We start from the raw sequence: 16312 nt of genomic DNA on the forward strand, positions 1-16312 counted from the left end.
ACCACTCTTTTAGAAAACGCTTTACATCCAAAACCAAATTTCAGAAAAAATCGATATTTTGAACTCTGTTGCGTATTTTAAAATTTGTACTTTCTACAAAGAAACTTGCGCACTTGAACTTCGAAAGCTGCGCGCGCGCACTTTATTTCACGCTTCCACAATACGATCTTCGACTTTGACATTCAGTAGTAAACCGCGTGTTCAACTATTCGCATGGTTTATGCAATATCGTCGCTAAATTGAATTTTAATTAAACTAAAATAACTTTATAAAAAAAGCACTTCGTTTAAAGAAAAGTAAACTTTTAGCGTTGCTCTCTCTTCTTAAAAAAATGTTTTAAACTTTTGGCAGTGAGAAATATTCCGTCAAGATAAATATTCGTTCTTATTTAAATATTTTCAAAACCAGAAGAAAGAAAAGATTTTCGATATAAAAAATTAATTTAAATTTTTACAGTAGAAATTGTGGTGGATGGGAACTTATTGCAACACTTTCATACGTCTATTTTCAGCACGTGAATTTTCTTCAAATCCTGACAACTCAAATCACTCGGAATCGAAATTAGGTCTTATAAATTATGTATTGGATGGAAAGATTTTTTATTTTCAGGCTCTTTCTGGAATAACTGCATATTATTTCTAAAGTGTGAAAATTTAGTGAGATTTCTGGAAAATTGATATCCAGTTGTTTGCATGATGAATTATTTATAGAGTAAAATAAATTCAGTTTCTGAATGGATTTTTATTAAAAGCTTTCACACAAATTTTATGAATTGTCCATACCAATAGTAAAAAAACAATTAAAACAAAAAAAAAAAAAAACAATTAAATATCGATTTAGTTTTTGCGGCGCGATCTATAATCAATCAGAAGTGCAACTAAATTGTCGTCCTTGGAACCTTCACGAAGTTCTTGGACCTCAATTAATTTCAGGTAATTACTACACAAATAAAATTTTGGCGTCTTGTATTCACACATATCCTCACATTCTGTCGCATTTTAATTTTCTCTTTCGAAATATTTTGGCAGAATTGAATTTTGAAACTTGTTTGAATAAACATTCAATTCTTTCGAATTCATCATAAATTCTTTGGATTTTTTTATAAATCAATTGCATTGACGACAAAATATGCCGGATTTAAATTTTCTATCCCGGCATATTTTTCTCTGCCGCAGAGAGGAGTACCTAATAATCCTGCAATTTTATTCTTTCTTCTAGCACATTTTGTCGCGTTTTAAATTTATCTACCGGTATATCTTCAGTACACTAATTTTCCATTCCGGAATATTTTGTCGGATATGAATTTTGAAACTTGTTTTTTGGAATTCTTTGTGAGCTTTTAGAATTCCATTACGTTCGCGACAAAATATGCCATATTTAAATTTTCTATTCCGGCATATTCTTCTCTTGTGGCGAGATGTGTACCTAATAATGCTGAATTTTTATTTTCTCTTCTGGCGTATTTTTTCTTATTCTAATTTTCTCTTTCGACATATCATGCCGGATTCGAATATTCTATTCCGGGATATTTCTTTAAAGATGAATTTTGAAACTGTTTTGGAATTAATCTTGAATTATTTTGAATTTATCATAAATTCTTCGAAATTCTTTGTAGTTATATATAATTCAATTACGTTGAAGATAAAATAAGCCGGATTACAATTTTCTATTCTGGTGTATTTTTTTCTTCCGGCGAGAGGAGTGCCTAATAGGAAGGTTCATAAAAGGATTTTTTTGAAAAACGAAAACGCGTTTTGAGTTTTTCAAAATATAAGTCAAATAATTTTTTATTAAAATTTTTTCTTAAAAAAAAAAAACAGTCTCCAATTTTATTCCGATTTTCATTTTTTCTGAAATTAAATTGAATTGAATTCTGAAAATTCTTCAGCTCGGAATTCTTGTCTGTTCTATTTTTTTATTGAGGAAATTTTCACTTTAACTATAATAAAAAAACATTTTTTAAATAACAATTTCTCAGTCTTTAGTAACCGCTTAGCTTAACTTTACATCCTTTTAAATCATTGCATTTTGACTCACAGAAAATAAATAATTTATTTATAAATCCATTCAATTGTTACAAACAAATTTGTTTAAAAAACATTCAAAAATAATTACAAAGTCAACATTAATATTAATATTAACTTTGATTATCGAATATATAATAATCATTATAATAATTAATATACACAAGTAATATTATGTAATAATAAAAAAATCATATTTAAAAATCTTTAGTGAAGATTGAAAGAATTAATCCAACCATCTCGTAATTCCCTTGATATCTTTAAAATTGATTGATAATTTATTGAAATCCATTAAAATTTCAAAATTTTTTAATCTGGTTGTTTGACGTCATAAAAACAGTTTTAATTTAATTTTCAATTAAAACTTTATAAATTATTATCAATTTATTTTATGTATTTATTTATTTTTACCATAATTGAGAAAAATACAATTTTTTGAAAATTTAGCAACATTACACTTTTGTATCAAATAAGAAATTATAAATTTAATATTAAAAATCAAACTGTTTTAAATTGAATTTTTTGAAAAGGAAAGCCTTGAATCGTTAATATTTCCGAATGTTAAATTTAAACTTTGCACAACACAATTTTAATTGTTCTATTTAACAAATGTTCTAATATGTCAGTGAAATGAATAAATTTTGATGCATGAACAACAGTTAAATAATTATTAATTTGGAAAAATTTAGGCAAGTCTATGAGATTTTTAAAAGTATTTGAAGGTCCAAGCCTAATTTAAAACTGGAAAAGATTAAAAAACGTGAATTTATATTTTTAAAGATTTCGAAATAAAATTGTTGAGCTTTTGAAGGATCTCTATAGGTTTTGAGAATAAAAGAACCCCTTAAGTTTGCTTCGCAAATTTTATATCATTTTTAATTTATGAAAATTAATGTTAAGAGAATATTCAAAAAGATTTTTGAAAAATTGATTAATAAATGGCACCAATTTTGAAAAGATTTCAGAATAATCGAAAACGTGAAAAGATTTTAAAACATGTCGATTTCTGCAAGAAATTGTAGTTTTTGGTAAACAAAAATTTCCACTGAAACTCTTGGGAATAGTTTAAAACAATTTATAATTCTTCAAAAAAATTAATTTCTTTCTTATCCCTTGAAATGGTTGAAATCCATAGAAATACTGAGGAATAAAATTTAATTTAATACTGAAGGTTCTCTAGAAATTTCTTAAAATGTTTAAAAATCCATTAAAATAAGTTGAAATCATTTGAAAGCCCTGAAATACAAATTATATAAACTTATTCCTTAAGGTTCTCTAAAAACAATTGAAATATACAAATCTTTGAAAGCCTTGCAAATACGATTGAATTCCTTTAAAGCTTATTAAATACCTTGAAATACCTTAAAATTTCTAGAAATATTATTGGCCAAAATTTAATCATCTAAAGATCTCTTGAAATGCTTGGAAATCCTAAAAAAGCTTTAAAATCCCTTTATCTGTTTTCTTAATCTCTTAAAATATCTTAGAATCTCTTTTAATCCTTCAAAACTTTTAAAAGCAGTAAAAATCTACTACAATTTAATAAAATGCAAGAAATCTTAAAATTTCATTCTCTAGAATTTTATTGTTTAGAAATAATGCATTAAAATTTTTAGAAATTATACAGAGCTCTTTCGAACCACTTGAAGTTTGCATTTACAATTTTTTTTTATTTTAATAATTTTTTAGTACACCAGGAATCAAAGAAAATGCTTTGCTCGCACTATTATTCTGAAAAAATCATGCGGAATAGAAATCTCTAACTATTACAAAAAAGTATCTACCTATTCGAATATCTAATAGATAGTCGAAATAATGGAACAAATGGCTTTTTTGTATAGTACTTAATCTTCAATTTTTTATTTTGGCCTATCTTTTCACAAATAGATGTTTGAACTAGTTAAAATTGCAATTAAATGTTTTGGAATTTATCATAAATTCCTCGGAATTTCTTAGGATATAATTACATAGACGATCAAATATGTGGGCGAAGATTAAAATTCTGAAAATATGCCGGATTTCTTTGATTTTACATTCCAGTCTATTTTTCAGGAGGCAAATTTTTTAACTTGTTGGAATTGACCTAAAATTCTTTGGAATTCCACATCAATTCCTTGAAATTCCGCATAAATTTGGTAGAATTAATTTACGTTGCCGACAAAATATGCCAGAAGAGAAAATTAAAATCCACAAAAATCTACCAAATTTCTTGGATTATCTATCCCAGCATATTTTTGAGGATGCGAATTTTTAAACTTTTTGGAATTGACCTAAAATTATTTTTAATTCATTGGGATAAAATTGCGTTGGCATATTTTTCTAGAAGCAAATCATTTGGCTTGTTGAAATCAAACTAAAATTCTTTGGAATTCCACATAAATTACTTAAAATTCCTAATTAATTCCTTAAAATTCGAAATAAATTCCTTGGAATTCTTCAGAAATCTTTGGAATTATTTTTAATTCTGTAGGATTCATTTACGTTGATGATAAAATATGCCAGAAGAGAAAATTAAGATTCAGAAAAATATGCCCAATTCTTGGATTATCTATTCCAGTATATTTTTAAAGGTTCAAATTTTTAGACTTGTTGGAATTGACCTTATTTTGTTTCGAATTTCTCATTTATTACTTAGAATTCTTCAGAATTCCTTAAAATTGTTTTTAATTCATTAGTATAAAATTTCGTTGGCGATACAATATGCCGGAAGAGAAAATTAAAGTACTGAAAAATATGCAGGATTGCTTTGATTTTCAATTCCAGCATATTTTTCAGGAGGCGAAATTTGCCAGGCAGAGAATTTTTTAATTTGTTAAAATTGACCTAAAATTCTTTAGAATTCCTCATAAATTCCTTGAAATATTTGACAATTCCTTGGAATTATTTTTAATTCCCAAGAATTACATTACGTTGGCGATGAAATATGCTAGGATAGAAAATTAAAGTGAAACAAAATATGCCGGATTTCTTTGATTTTCCACGCCAGCATATTTTTCAGAAGGCTAATTTTTTAGCTTGTTGGAATCAATATAAAATTCTTGGGAATTCCTCATAAATTCCTTAAAATTCCCTTTAATTCCGAATAAATTCTTTGGAATTCTTCAAAATTGCTTAGTATTATTTTAAATTCTGTAGGAATCATTTAGCTTGACGATAAAATATTCTGGAAGAGAAAATTGAAATCCAGAAAAATGTGTTTTTTTTTTTTAAATTTTCTCTTTGAGGATATTCAATTAGAAAATAAGATTATTTTTTTTAATTTTTGGGTAATAAATAATTGTTTAAATGACATTTGTTTAAATAAATGAAAATGGTTTAAAAAGTGATGGTGAATATTAAAATTGTCCATAAGAAATTATTTGTATAAGCAAAAATTTGGAAATTTTTGAATGAAAATTCATAAATAAAAAAGAAAAACGACTGTCGCCAAAATCTTTTTCTTCGTTCTTATCGTTCTCCTTTATCTTGTACAAACTTTGAGTAAAGATTAAAAAATAATTTACCTAAGTTGCTGGAAATATTTTGTGTTGGTTTTATTAAAAAATTTTAATACTTGTAAATGAAAAGCGGATTGAAGCTACTGTGGTGTTAGTTCAACTGTTTAATAGAAGCTTTCAAACTTTAAAGCTTTCATACAAAACTTCTAACTCTCTAGGGCTCAGAGAGTTAAAAGTACTTTTCAGCACCTAGGGATTAAAAATCAGAGCTTAAGCCCTGCTTTATAGGCGTCAAAAAGGGCTGAAATTATGCATGTGTCATAAAAATGAATTTTCCCACTTTATTATTATCATTATTTTTTTTGTAAACGTAAGTCAAGTAGAGTTCAGGAGATATCTTGCGTATTTTGTCCAGTTCAATGGACTGCAAAAAAAGTACCTCGAGCACCTCCAACCTGTCGCAACATCTCCTTTTGATCATTTCAGTTCACTGAATACACTATACACTACGCACAGAATATACATTATTTACTGTAAAAGCCTATATTCATAAAATAAACAATTGAGGAAGGTATCAACATTTTGTGATTGAGAAATAATAGGAAAAGGGGATAGGAAATAAGTAATAGGCAATACGGAATTAGAAATAGAGGAATAGGAAATTCAGAATATGGAATAGAATCTATTCGATATTCTGAATAAGGAATAGTGAATAGGGAAAATGGAATGAAGAATATCGGATAGGGAATATAGAATATGGAATAGGTAAAAAATGGGAAAGAAAGTCAATAGGGAAGATGAATTCTGGAATTGGGAATAGGAAATAGCAGGAAGGAAATAAGGAATATGGAATTGAGAATAGAAAATGTAAATTTGGAAAAAGGAAAAGGAACAGATAATAATTCACAGAGAATATAGAATATGGAATATGGAATAGGGAAATTGGAAATAGGAAATTGTATAGAAAATGCAAATACGGAATAGGGAATATAGAACAGGAAGTATGGATTATGGAATATGAAATAATAAATAGGGAATATGGTACAAAGCATGAACATTATATACAATAGAACACAAAATGCAGAATAAAGAATATAGAATATGAAATAGAGAATAGGGAATACTCAAATGGAAATGGAAGAAAATGTGAAAAGAGAAAAAAATAGGGAAAATGAAGGATGGAATGGGGTATAGGGAATAAGGAATGGGGAATGCGGATAGGAAGAGGACAATAGGGCAAGTAGAGTGTGTGGAATAGGAAATAGGGAATAAGGAATAGGAAATAGGGAATAAGGAATAGGAAATAGGGAATATGGAATACGAAATAGGGAATGTGGAATTAGAAATTGGAAATAGGAAATAGGGCATATGACATAGGGAATAGGGAATGCGGAATTATGATTAGAGAATAGTGAACGTGGAATAAAGAATATAGCATAAAGATTATAGAATAGGGCTTGTGGAATATGTAAAGGCAAATGAAAAAACAAATAGGGTATATGGAATCTCGAATGGGGAATCGAGAATATAAAATATAAAATATGGCAAATATAGAACAAAGAATATAAAATATTAAATAGGAGATTTGAAATAGTTAAAGGGAAATGGCAGGATAAGTAAATAGGGAACATAGAATAGGAAATATATATTATGGAATATGGAATAAGGAATATGGAATAGGGAATATATGCATTAGAATAAAAATAGGAAATAAAGCACATAGAATATACAATATGGAATAGTTAAATGAAAATGAAAGGAGAGGTGAATAGGGAACATAGAATAGAGAATATGGATTACGAAATATGGAATAGAAAATATATACAATAGGATACAAAATATGGATTAAATCATATTGAATATAAAATAGGAAATGGGGAATAGGGAAGATTAAATAGGAAATACGGATTATCGATTCTGGAGTGTGGAATAGGGAAAAAGAAATAGGGAATATCGAATAAATCATGTGGAATATAAAATAAAAGATGTGTATTATATAATATGGAATATGGATTATGGAATGTATAATATGGAATAGAGAATATATATTGCAGAATATAGAATATAAAATAATTAATCCAAAATAAGAAAGGAAAGGTGAATGAAGAACTTATAATAGGGAATATAGAATAGGGGATAAGTCGAATAGAAGATTGGAAATAGGAAATAGGATATTATATATAGAAAATGTCAAACATAGAATACAGAATATAGAGTAGAGAATAGTAAATATGGAACATTGAATAGCGAATTTATAATAGTGAGTAGGGAATCGGAAATAGGGAATATATAATAGGGAATAGGAAACATTAAATATAGAATAGGGAATAGGGAACAGGCAATATAGAAGGGGAAAAGGGATGTAGAAACAGACAATATAGAATAGGAAATTGGGAATAGGGAATATAAAATAGGGAATTGAAAATAGAGAATAGGGAATAAGTAATTGGGAACAGGGAAAAGGGAATGAAAAAGGAAAGCGAAAATGGAGAAAAGTGTTTTCCAATATTTTATTAAAAGAAGAAATTTATAGATCTAGGACAATTTTACAGAAGGATCGCCTTTCTCTGAAATTAAATTTATGTGAAGATTCGCTCCAACAGTACGTGAAACATGTGTCATACCCCGGAATATCATCAAATGAAATATTGTTCAAAGGTTGCACCAATTTCCAGTACTTTTCCGAGCATCGCAGGAATTTTTTTTTTTTTAGTAATTTTAAATTTATATCTCGCAATATCAATTTTTTTATTTCCTTAAATTTGTCTCTTTAGTTCGGTGAAATGTCAGCATTTTTTATTATTATTTTATTTATATATTTATATTTATTATTATGATTATCATTATTCTTATTAATTAATGTCTCAAACTTAAAATGGTTACAGTCAAATATTTCGAAGGAATTTTTTGTTAGAGTTCAATTTTTTATATAATTATTATTTATTTTTTCTGGCAATTATAGACATATAATTTTAATAATGACTAAGTGCAGGAAGTAAACTAGTGCATGATATATAGATATATATTTGAAAAGCAAGAACTGGAGAACCATAAATTTCAATCACACTGTCTTCTTAATAATGCAAGACCCAGCGTAATCATGTTAATTTCTTTTCTCTATTCTCTAATCTTGAATTTTTCAAATAAATTAAAGTTCTTTTATTTATAATAGCAATATGAATGTGAATAACAAATTTTCGTAATGCTTCAAGAAATAATAATTACTGATCTTATTTTACAAATGAATCATCTAAATTGAAAGTAGAGACTTCACGCTCTTTTCCATGTTCCTCTCGTTTCCCCTTAATTATAAAATTATTTTATCCCCCGGGTTTGAGGAAACTTCCCTTTTTTATGGTTTATCTCTTCTGGTTAAAATTCCAATCTTCGGTGGTAGATTGGAATATTTGGTTAAAAGTTTTTTTTTTTTAAATTGGGAATTAATTTTTTTGACTACGAATTTGAAAAAACGATTTTTACATAAATATTAATCGTCTATAGTTAAAAATTCAACTATTACATTTTTCATTGATAATTCAACATTTCTGTTTGAAAATTGATCTTCCTTATCAAACACTCAATTCACTGGTTATAGATTGTAGTATTTGATTGAAACTTATTTTTTTTTAGTCAGGAATTAATTTTGTGGACTGAAAATTTAAATAAACGATTTTTGGCCAAAAAATTGATTGTATTTAGTTGAAAATTTAATTGTTGAATTTTCAATTGAGAATTTATTATTTTTGTTTGAAAACCAATCTACTTTATTAAACATTCAATTTACTAGTTGAGGAGTGAAATATTTTGTTAACATTTTTTTTTTAGTTGAGTATTAATTTTTTTAAATCAAATTTTAAATAAACAAATTTTGGCTGAAAATTGATCGTGTCCAGTTGAAAATTCCAATGTTGCATTTTTCATTGAAATTTTATCATTTCTGTTTGAAAAGCGATCTACTATATTAAACATTCAATATACTGCTTGAGGAGTGAAATATTTTGATAAGTCATAATTTCTGTTTGAAAATTGATTTACTTTATTGAAAATTGAGTTTTTGGCTGAAAAGTGAAATATTTTCTTGAACGTTCTGTTTTTTTTATTTGGGAATTAATTTTTTTGACTGAAAATTTTAATATGCGATTTTTTGGTGAAAATTAATCGTGTTTAGAAGAAAGTTTAATTGTTACATTTTTAAATGAAAATTCATCATTTCTGCTTAAACGAAACATTTTTATAGAATGAAAATTCACAAATTTTGGTTAATTATTTATATTTTTTATTGTTAAAAACGCAATCTTTTGATTACAAAATATTTTGTTTTGGTTGTGGATTTAAATATTTTATTTAAAATCCATTTCTTGGTTCAAATTCAACAATTTTTTTAAGAATTCGTATTTTTTGGTTGAATTTACTGTTTTTTAGGATTAAAATATTTATTGGTTGAAATATCAATTATTACGTTTCTTTTTCTTGAGAATTTGATCTTCTTCGATTAAATTTAACTGTGATTTTAAAAATCTTCTTTTGCTTAAGATAGCCCCTATTATATTTTTCGTTAAAATTTAATTTTTTCATTGTGAATATAACTACTTGGTTGAACTTTTTTGTTGAAAATTCATTTTATTGTTGCAAAATTTATCATCATAGTTGAAAATTAAACTGTTTTATTGCCAAGTTAGTTGTTTTGTTGAATATTTGTCTTTTTGGCTTACTAATTTAACTATTTGGTTGAAAATGGAACTGTTTTTAGTAGAAATTCAATATTTTTCGTTTCAAAATTCTAATGTTTGATTAAAAATTGATGTTTGTAAGTGCTCAATATTCAAAAATTTAATTAGAAAATCAGCTATTTTGTTGATAATTTAATTACTTTAAAAAAATTCAACTATTTTTTTTTTGCATTTTTTATTGTACGTTAAAAATTCATGTTTTTTATTGGAAAAACTATTACCCTATTTATCTAATTTATTTTAGTTTAATTATTTATTAAACTATTATACTATTTTGTTGAAAGTGATGGAAAAGTGATAAAGCAAAAAGAAAAGGGTGTTGGTGAGAGGGGCTGGGGAAGAACTGAAAGGGGTTGGTCGAGTCAGGAGAGGGGTATGGGGGAAGGACAAGGGTAAAAATGTTGAAGAGAGTTATGAGGAGGGGAGGCAGATGAGAGTGAAGAGATATGGCAGATGAGAACAGGAAGAAGCGAGAAGGGAGAAAGAACACAAGGAAAGAGTGGAAGGAAAGGAGAAGCTAAAGACGAAAGAGAAAAAGAAAGGGAAACGCGGCAGGGAAAGCTAGAAAAATAATGTTGGAGAAAAAGGGAAATGGAAATGGAAAGAGAAATGGATAGAAACAGGCACAGAGGAAAGGACGGGGTAAAAGGATAGGGACGTGGCAGTGATAATGGCAGGGAAAGGGAAATGCGAAAGAGAAAGGGAAAGTGGAAAATAGTCGGACGGGGAGGAAGATAAAGGAAAATGAAAAACGACAGGGATAGGGACTGGTAAAGGGAAATGTGGATAAAAAAGAGAAAAAAAAGAGAAAGAGAGAAAGAAGCTAGGAAATAAATCTTTTGTACATTAATTTTTTTAACTCAATATGTTACTATTCCATTGCTTCTTGTAAATTCATATTGTTTATTCAAAAAATTAACTATGAGGCTCAAAGTGCATGTAATTTGTTAAAAACAATTTTTTTTTAAAAGGGAAAGGGAAGGGAAATGGAAAGAAAATAGGAGAGGGGAATTAAAGAATTTACAAAAAGGAAATAAGATGAGGAAGAAAAGAGAAGGGTGGGAAAGGGTGAAGAAGAAAGAGGCTGGAGAGAAAGTTAAAGGAGTAGAAAAAGGCGAAAGGGAAAGAACAAGGCACAAGGAAAACGAGAAAAATGAAGGGTGGAGTGAAAGGGAAATGGTAACGGATAGGAAAAGGGAAACGGACAGGCACAGGGACTAAGGCAGTGACATAGAAAGAGAAAGGGAAAAGAAAGGAAAAAGGAAATGAAAAGGGAAAGCGGAAGATAGATGCAGAATGGAAAGATGGATGAAGAATGGGTTATTGAGGAGGGTGAAGGGAAAGTTGGATGGACAAGGGAGAAAAGAGAAGAATGAAGATAAAATAAAAAGTTGAAGTAAAAGAGGTAAGAGGGATGAGTAAGTGAGACTCGTTAACGGGAGGAGGGTAAAGGGGAAAGTGTAAGAAGAGGGTAAACTCATGGCCGCTGTCTTTGACTTGTTCTGAAATAAAATATTTTAAATATGATAATAAATCAGTTTTACTTTACAAATGGGGAAAACAGTTTAAATTTGTTTTGTAGACATTAAAATATTATGTAAAATTTTATTTTCCTTATTCAATACCTCGTTATATTTTCTGGAGAAAAAATAACTTGAAGCTTTGAAACACGTTTTTATGAGTTACGTATCAGTTATAATGTCCATCGTTGCAGGAACTGTGAGAAGGTATTGCATGCCAAAGAGGATCTAATTAAATTGCGGTAGAGCGGATAGTGTGCAGTGTGATGCAAACAACATAGACAAGTTAATTTCCGTTCAAAAAGCCTTTACTGAAGAATATAAAAACACTTTTACTCCAATCCTTAAGTTTGTATCAACTCAAAAGCTTTTAAATTTCCATAAAGAAAATATTCGTAAAAAATAAATAAATTCAAAACTTTGTTTCCTCCTATATTTCAAGGAACTGATCGGACGAAAAAAATTGCAGCAATTTTTAACCCTTATTTGTTAGTGAGCAGATTGCCTTTGGCCTGAATTCTTACACGCGACACCCTCATGTTCGAAAGCAAAATCGACGACAATAAAATCCCTGTACGTGTTTCCCGTGGTAAATAAAAGTAAAGCAAACTACATTCAATTCGACACGGTCGACAACGGTAATTCGTTCTCCTAGGTTTAAATTGTCAGAGCTGGTCAGAGCAGGAACTACAACCGTAGCCTAAAACATGGTTTAGATTGTGTTTAATTGACAATCGTAGTAAGTGCAAAAAAGTTAAAAAGTTTTTACTTCAGTATTTTTATTTCTTAACTCTAACAATAACTGTAGTAATTTTAGTATTTTAAAACGAAATATCTCGTCGTCTCAAAATTCGAGATGAGCAATCAAATGTTTTGAATAAGATTAACTATAATATACACATATAATATACGCATAAAACGTCAAAACGTGAGAAAGATCTGTATTGAAGCTTTTTGAAAATATTTAAATAAAATATTTTGTAGATCTAGACCAAATGAGAGTGGTTGAAGCCAGGATGGATTTTTATTTACTCTCCGTCCCCTCTCCCTCCTCTCCATCTCCTTCTCCCTCTCCCTGCTATTTATCCCTTCTTCTTTTCCTTTCCCTTTTCCTTCCATTTATTTTTTAATAAAAAAGTTAAATTTCCAAGAAAACACGTTAACTTTCAACCAATTAGGCAAATTTCTATTTAAAAAGATAAATTTTAACCAAGAAGAACAATTTTCTAACAAAAAGACGATTTTTTAACAAAATACACCGTATTTTTAAATAAATAGTTACATTTTTCACGAAAGAAAAATTGGTTAAATAAAAATGATTAATTTTCTAAAGAAAATAAAAGTTTTCAACAAAATACATGCTGTTTCAACCGAATAGTTGTTTTTTAAAGAAAAAGGATGAAATTAAAACAAAAAAATGGAATAGTTACATCTTGAGTTGATAAAAAAACTTTCATCAAAATAGTACAATTTTCCTCTAAAGAGATCAATTTTAAAATAAAAATATTCAATTTCTACCTAACAAGTCGAATTTTCAATACAAAATGAAATGATAACAATTATCTATTAGGTTTCGACAAAGAAACGAATTTGCAACAAAATTGTTCAATTTTAACGAAAAAACTTAATTTTCAACTAAAAATCAAAAAATTTATTTTTTAGCCCGAAAGTTTAATTTTTAACAAACAAAAATTAACTTTCAACAAAATAGTTAAATTTTCAACTAAAAGATGAATTTAGAAACAAGAAGATAATTATTTTTGCAATGAAAGTCGAATTTTCAACAAAAGACAAGCAATTTTTAACAATTAATTGAATTTTTAACTCAGATTTATGATCATAATGAACAGAATATAAATAAAATATTACTTTTTGAATATTACCCCCATAATTCAGTCTTATGGGGTCCTAAGGAAAACCCATGAGTGAAAAAATGGCTTTTGCGAGTTTTTAGCGCTAATTATGATTTTTTTGCAGTTTTTTCAACGAAAATAATTTCTAATACATGAATTACTACTTTATAATAATAATTAGATGTTTAAATAAATTGTTTAATCAATTTAATATTGTTTTTAGCAATTTTCTCTTAGATTAGATTGATCATGATTGCTTAAAGAATTTATTATTGTTCATAATATTGTCTTTAAGCAATGCTACAAATGCGGTTTTTTCTGTAGTTTTCAGTTTTGCCCACTTTTCACTTTAATTGAGTTTTTATTATTTATTTTAATATGGCAAATATATTTGTTTAAACGTATTATCATTGTTTATATCTATCTTCTTTAATATTAATACTAGATATTTGCATTTTTCCTGAATTATCAAATTTTTTGTCCATTTTTCAATTATAGGGAAGTAATTATTTTGTTAACAAAAATTATTTTTCAAACAATTAATTATTATGATTATTAATAATATTCTCTTCACTTAAAAGTAAACCTATCAAGAAAATAGTTGTCTAAACATTGTATTATTGGTACTCTTTGATAAGTGCTGGAAAGTTCCAATTTTTTTGGAAATTTTAAGGTTCACTTATTATTTTTTCATAACTGAAAAGTCACAGCAAAGCTAAAGAATTCAGAAAAAGAAACTTTCTAGCATTACTCTAAGAGTGTAGTTATAAATAATTATCGACTATTTAAATAATAATGTTTATTAACTTGCATTAATTATTACTTTAGTAAATAAAAAGTGGACAAAATGTTTAGGAGTTCCGAACAAACTGCAACTTTTTAGAACTTATCTGAAAGAAGATAGTTACAAACAATTATAAATTGTTTAAGCAGCTATGTATGTTGACTTGTAGTATTTATTACTTTACTACGTAAAAAGTCGTATAAGAGTTGTAAATTTCAGAAAAAACCGCAGATTTGTAGTATTGTTGTAATCGAATAATAATAATAAATTAATTAACAGTTAATTTAGTTAACTTTAAATAATTAATTAACTTACTTCACTTGAAAAGTGGGCAAAAACTGAAAAATTCTTGAAAAAACCGCAACTTTGTATTTCAATTCTTGAAAAAAAAAGAGAAACAATAATAAGTTGTTTAAACAATTATTTTTGCTATATTAAATAAAATATTAACTAACTCTGAGTAAAAAGTGGGCAAAAAGCTAAAAATTTCAAGAAATCTCAATTCTAGCATTATGGATAGATAATATTATCAACAGTATCAATAAATTGTTTAAACAATTATTTTGTTATCATTAATTAAATATTACACCTTACTTTAATTGAAATTCAAACAAAAAGTAAATTTTTTGTAAAAAACCACGACTTTCTATTTCTATTCTACCAGAAAAGTGTTAGAAACAATACTAAGTTGTTTAAACAATTCATTTATACAATTAATTATTAGCGTTAAGTAGTATTCCATGCGCTAGAATCAATTTGCATTAAAAATAACGCAAAAAATTATAATTTGCGCAAAAAATTCGCAACACCTATCTTTTCACTTATGGGGTTTTTTTAGAATCCTATAAAACAAAATTATGGGAGTGATATTTCAAAATTCATATTTTATTTGTTTTATATACCTGTTTATTAAGAGAAATTTTCAGTTTCAACTCGATTCAGATAATATTGACTATTGTGAATAAAATTTACAAAAAATATTTTTTTCTTATGGGAAATACGTGTTCTACTTCATGAGGTTTCGAGAAAAAAACATTTTGACCAGCCCAATGTTGTTTGTCATCAAAAATTTATTATAAACATTTATGTCAATAAATGTTCAATTTGTTGGTTTTTGTCAAGGTTTTAATCTTCCTTTCTCATTGTATTTCAGATAAAATTTCTTGTAAGATTTTCTGCTAGCTGGTTAATATTAATTTTTCACCAAGATTATAGGCTACAAATATTAAATACTTTTGAAATTGATATTACTTTCCATATTAATATATTTTATTGAATAGTAAAACTTTTTTTATTTACGTGCTCCAAAGTGGATGCAACAGCCGAAAGATTCTTTGACTTGAAACAAATCGATTGACCTATAAGATTGTTACATTTTATCAAAGAGTAAGGAAGTTAATATTTATTTTTTATGTTTGATTAGTAAGGAAGTTATAATCATTTATAATGTATGCAAAAATTTTGTTTCCACTAAAACTTTGTTTGTGAATATAATTTCAGGTTATCGTAGGATAAAGCAAAAATCTTTAATTCGAGACGTATCGATTGACATATAATACATTTTATTGAACAGTAAGAAAATTATGGTCATATATACATTATTAAAAAAATTAGATTTCTATGGAAAAACTTGTTTCATTCACCTAATTGAAGATTAGGGAAGTTACGATCATTCACAATATTTAAACAATCTATTTCTTACATTAAACGTTTTTTATTGAAATCATTCAAAGTTTTTGCAGCAGTATATAACAGATTCCTTTATTTAAGATGAGTCGATTGACCTATAATATTAATACTTTTGTTGAACAGTGGGGAAGTTATAGTAATTTATAAGATTTGAAAACTGTTGTTTTTTCAACTTTTTTCATTAACATATTATAAAGTTGATGTACGAATAGAAAAGATTTCTTAATTTAAGACAAATCGATTGACCTATAATATTATTACATTTTATTGAAGAG

General features: G+C 27.1%; 1 protein-coding gene across 2 annotated transcripts in view; it reads left to right on the plus strand.

Moving 5' to 3' along the window:
* The first annotated feature begins 209 nt into the window (after positions 1-209).
* LOC117174334 (calcitonin gene-related peptide type 1 receptor-like) overlaps positions 210-16312 on the plus strand; it is a 748751-nt gene continuing 732648 nt past the window's right edge. The window contains exons 1-2 of one of the 2 annotated variants that reach the window (XM_033363359.1): positions 210-296; positions 512-932. The gene's annotated coding sequence lies outside the window, so the exon portion shown is untranslated. Of the gene's footprint in view, positions 297-425; positions 933-16312 lie in introns of those variants that run through there. The other variant, XM_033363358.1, reaches the window with a different exon arrangement.

The sequence above is a fragment of the Belonocnema kinseyi genome, chromosome 6 (assembly GCF_010883055.1).
Source record: "Belonocnema kinseyi isolate 2016_QV_RU_SX_M_011 chromosome 6, B_treatae_v1, whole genome shotgun sequence".
Taxonomy (NCBI): domain Eukaryota; kingdom Metazoa; phylum Arthropoda; class Insecta; order Hymenoptera; family Cynipidae; genus Belonocnema; species Belonocnema kinseyi.